General features: G+C 49.5%; 1 protein-coding gene across 2 annotated transcripts in view; it reads right to left on the reverse strand.

Annotated features, from left to right (window-relative positions):
- The window catches only part of LOC125929017 (zinc finger protein 709-like), a 13,330-nt gene extending 8,433 nt beyond the window's left edge, over nt 1-4,897 (reverse strand). For both annotated transcript variants that reach the window (XR_007459788.1, XM_049639890.1), the window contains exon 1: nt 4,349-4,897. The gene's annotated coding sequence lies outside the window, so the exon portion shown is untranslated. The remainder of the gene's footprint in view (nt 1-4,348) is intronic.
- Nucleotides 4,898-5,173: the final 276 nt, after the last annotated feature.

The raw sequence follows: 5,173 nt of genomic DNA on the forward strand, positions 1-5,173 counted from the left end.
GCTCAGGTCATGATCTCACAGTCCGTGAGTTCGAGCCCCGCGTCAGGCTCTGTGCTGACAGCTCGGAGCCTGGAGCTGCTTCGGATTCGGTCTCTCTCGCTCGCTCTCTCAAAAATAACAAAACATTTAAAAAAAAAAAAAGGTATTTGTGAAAGATTGGTGTGTTGGAGGGAAAGCTGAATAAAGAAATAGGTGGATATTTTTAGAAAAGGAAGACTATTCTCTATGATACAGAAAATGATGGACACAGGTCATCATACCTTTAATTGTACAATTAAATTAAATTAATTGTATAATTAAACCCTGAACTCTCATCATTTTATCTGAAAATTTTTTTTTTTTTCCTGGGGGCACCTGGGTAGCTCAGTTGGTTAAGAGTCTCACTCTTGGTTTTGGCTCAGGTCATGATCTCACAGTTCATGAGATCGAGCCCCATGTCAGGCTCTGAGCTGACAGCACGGAGCCCACTTGGGAGTCTCTCTCTCTCTCCCTCTCTCTCAGCCCCTCCCCCACTCACGCTTTCTCCCTCTCTCTCTGCCTCTCTCTCAAAATAAATAAACCTAATTTTTTTCTGAAGTCTACTAGTTTATGAATTTTTATCCTTAGCATGCAATTAGTATAAAATAAACTTTTATACACTATATCTCACTACATAGTAGTGTTTTTAACTTTTGTTACTTTAATTTTAAATTAATTTAAACTTTTCTACATAGGAAATCATTTTAAGATTTCTTTTTTTTTTTTTTTAGGTTTATTTATTTTGAGAGAGAGAGCGAGCAAGAGCGAGTGCACAAGCTGGGCAGGGGCAGAGAGAAGGAGAGACAGGATCCCAAGCAGGCTCCACACCATCAGTACAGAGCCCGATGTGGGGCTCAAACTCACAAACCGTGAGATCAGGACCTGAGCCAAGATCAAGAGTCCGACGCTTAATGGACTGTGCCACCCAGGCACCCCAAGATTTAACTCTTTAACCACTAATGGATATAAAACCGCAACTCATAAAAAGTGGAAAATTTCATATCTCTAACTAAAAGGGAAAGGGATATCAGAATTTGTCCCTCCACTATATTTCACACTGGGGATACTGTCAGGAATGAGTTATGCATGATGCACTGCATTAGGGGGTTGCATTTAATCCCTGAAAACTAAAAACTTTTTAAAAGATTTACACAAGATGAGGGGCGCGTGGATGGCTCAGTCGGTTAAGCACCTGACTTCAGCTTAGGTCGTGATCTCACTGCTCATAAGTTCGAGCCCCGCGTCAGGCCCTGTGCTGAAAGCTCGGAGCCTGGAGCCTGCTTCCGGTTTTGTGTCTCCCCCTCTCTCTGCCCCTTCTTGGCTCGCACTCTGTCTCGCTCTCTTTCTCAAAAACAAATACACGTTAAAAAAAAAAATTAAAGATTTATGTAAGATTAGGTAGTTTTTCTCACATCCATTAAAATAGAAATTCATCTGCCTTAATAGACTTTTAAATGTCAAAGTTCTCTGGGGACATGCACATGCAAACACTGATCTAAAAATGAAAAATGGGGAACGCCTGGACGGCTCAGTGGGTTAACTGTCTGACTCTTGATTTTGGCTCAGATTATGATCTTACGGTTTGGGAGATCAGGCCCGCATTTGGGCTCTGCACTGGCAGCGAGGAGCCCGCCTGGGATTCTCTCTCTCCCTCTCTTACCACCCCCCCCCCACTCACGTTTGCTCTCTCAATATAAATTAAAAATAAAAATGGAAACATGAGGGTGCCTGGGTGGCTCAGTCGGTTAAGCGCCCGACTCTTGATCTCAAGGTCTTGAGTTCGGGGTCCACTTTGGGCTCTGCACTGAGCATGCAGCCTACTTAAATAAAGTTAAATTAAATTAAATTAAAATGAAAAATAAGGGGCACCTGGCTGGTTCAGTCAGTAGAGCATCTGACTCTTGATCTCAGGGTTGTAAATTCGAGTCCCATGTTGGGTGTAGAGATTACTTAAAAATAAAATCTTTGTTTGTTTGTTTGCTTTAATTTTAGAATGCACAAAGTGGGGGGAGAGGCAGAGGGAGAGACCGAGAATCCCAAGCAGGCTCCAAACCTCAGTGCAGAGCCCTACACGGGGCTTGATCCCCCAACCCTGGGATCACGGCCTGAGCCAAAATCAAAGCGTCGGACGCTCAACTGAGCCACCCAGGTGCCCTCAAAATAAAATCTTTAAAGAAAATAAAAATGAAAACTGTGCCTGAGGACACAAATGTACCCATCTTACCACTTGAGAGTCTGTTGCCTGAAATGAATTAAAAACTGGTGTCAAGATTTTCTTGCCTCATACGTATTTCTCAATCACCTTACATTTTCAAAGCCCAAGAAAGAAAAACATCTTGCCCACTCAGACAGAAATAAAACTGCAGACTGCGAAGGGAAGCCATAGTGGAAGGGCTGAAATAGTCAACGGAGAGAAGAATGCTAAGGAAAGAAACGCAAACACTCACATCCGCTCAGGTAAGCAGCCTGCTAACCCAGAGCTCAGGAAAACCCACGTTCAGAAGGTTAAACACGTCCAGGCCGGGGTCCACACATGCCCCGTTGAGACAGCAGCCCCACAGCGGGTCAGTCCCCAGGGAGGGAGGGTAGGGACACCTGAGCGGCCACGGACGTGAACTCCGAGAGCCCTGCACACCCTCCCCTCTCCCGGAAGCTTAGCAGAACCCCCCCTCCAAACTCAAGCAGATTCAGTTTAAACTCCCAAGTTCATCAACATTTTGTCCCGGAGCCAGAGCTCTGGACCTTCACAGAGTTTCTCAATACGTATATTATACTCTCAGGGCATCCGTATCATGGATGCAAAACCCGAACATGTAAAAAATATCTAGACCTAAGGAGACTCCCTTGGTCAGCTTTGAGCTGGCCATAGCTTGGAGTCATTGGCCGTGGGCCTCTGCTCCCCAGTCATGCTTTGGACCACCATGAATAATTAAAAAAAAAAAAAAATTTTTTTTAGCGTTTATTTACTTTTGAGAGAAAGAGAGAGAGCGGGAGCAGGAGAGGGCCAGAGAGAGAGGGAGACAGAGAATCCAAGGCAGGCTCCAGAAACTGAGCTGTCAGCACAGAGCCCGACGCGGGGCTCGAACCCGCCAATCGCGAATCACGACCTGAGTGGAAAGTTGGAGGCTCAACCGCCTGAGCCACCCGCCTCACCCCCTGACAAATTTAAATGACAGAAATCCAGTGATTCCTGAATCCGGTGAAACCACCCAGTGTTTTGTACGTTAAGAAGGAAAGAAAAATTTCAGGAATTTTACCAGTTCAACAAGAAAACCAACGATTTCTACTATCAGAAGATGAAGATTTGATTACTCCCAAGAAAAGAAACGGATTTGTATGCAACTGGACTGGAAGACTTGGAAATGTTACAAGTCTACGCCCTGAGAAGCCACTTGAAATCACCTGCAAGAAGGAACACACCTCGGAATATTACTATAGCCACTTGGTAGAAAAAGGGAACAGATTTTAACGAATGGAAAGTAATTTTTTTTTTCCCGAAATTCACCTTTTTGGAAATACTTTTGGAGTGTCTTCCAAGCCCGAACTAAGTCTCACGTGAAAAAATCTTTTCAAAGTGACAAATGCAAGGAGGGGGTGTGCGGGCAGATCACCCAGCAAAGTTTTAGAGAACTTCCACTCGGAGGGCTTCCCCCCAGGATGTCTGTGCCCAGGAGAGATCCTGAGCGGGGAGGCGCAGGATTTCATAAAACATAGCTCCGTGGTTATGCTTCGCTTTCTTCTCGTGTAAAATATACCCCCCCCCCCCAAATCTTTAAAAAGAGCCATTCGCGGCTCTGTGGTTAAACGATAAAATACTGCGTAATTTGAAATGCATCACGGAGAACAAACAGTTAATAAAGATGCTGTGAACTGGAGAGGAAAGATGGCGTTTCGGAATGCAGGGAAGGATCTGGAAATTAAGGCATTTATTTCCAGTCTTACGAAGAGCTAGCCTGGGGGCACAGGGTCGTGGCTTTGAGACCCCACTCCCCGGGCATCTGGAAAAGTGAGGGGAAAACGGGTACCCCCCCTCCCCCCCGGGAGAGACGGACTGGGGACCCCACAGACCACAGCTCCTCCCGCGCACGGACCCCGGAGACCGAGGCGTGACCGTCCCCCAATGACCCTCCGGTGGTCATCGCCCAGTCTACGGGAGGCGCGGCCGCGCACAGCAACGGGACAGGACGCCCGGGTCCCCGGCTGCCGCCCGGCCCCGCGCTGCGTGCCGCGCCGGCAGCGGACTCGGGTCCGCACACTCCGGGCGGGGGTCACGGCCGCGAGCCCAGGTCCCGCCGCCCCCGGTTCCCGACTCCCGGCCCCGCACACTCACCATCGCTCGGTTTCCGGGGTGCCGGGTCGCCCACCATCCGGCTGCCGCGGCCAGCGCAGGTCACGGCGACCCAGGACGCGGCGGAACCTCCCGAAGCCCTCAAGGACGGCGCCAGCGGGTGCGAGGCTCGGCCGCACAGCAGCCACCGCACACGGCCCTCGCCGTCCACGGCGTCCACGGCGTCCACGGCGCGTCGCCCGCACGTACGGCCCCGGCGGCTCCCCTGATTGGACGGCTCGCACGGCCCCGCCCCCTCCCGCCTGAGCGACAGCGGGCCGGAGGTCACGCCTTTGAGCCGACCTTGCTTGGGCGGGGGGCTGCCGCCTGTTGTCTCCAAGGCCATGGCTGGGAAGCGCGAGGCCGCCGGGCCGCTCGCGGAACCGTGACCCTTCCTCACAAGCGCACACGCAAGTGACCTCGCCATTCGTAAGCATGAGTCCGGTTCCATGTTGGTCTTTCTAGCAAATCCTACCACAAAACATTTTGCACACTGTTTTCTCAGTATGTTGGATGATCAAAGACTTTCAGGCGTTATTAAGGTCGAAAAAGAACAATTTGTAACTTTGTTTCTTCTGCAACGGGGCAGTGTGAGTTTTCATTCTCGGGTGTGGCAGAAAAAAATTGGTAACAACTGGCTGTGTAGAAAGAATTGGTTGGGGTGCCTGGGTGGCCCAGTCGGTTAAAACAGCAGCTGACTTGGGCTTAGGTCATGACCTCCATGCTGGTGAGTTCCAGCCCCGCGTCTAAGCTGTCTAAGCTGACAGTTTAGAACCTAGAGCCTGCTTCAGATTCTGTGTCTCCCTCTCTCTCTCTGTCCCTCCCTGC

The sequence above is a fragment of the Panthera uncia genome, chromosome A2 (assembly GCF_023721935.1).
Source record: "Panthera uncia isolate 11264 chromosome A2, Puncia_PCG_1.0, whole genome shotgun sequence".
In the NCBI taxonomy this organism is placed as follows: domain Eukaryota; kingdom Metazoa; phylum Chordata; class Mammalia; order Carnivora; family Felidae; genus Panthera; species Panthera uncia.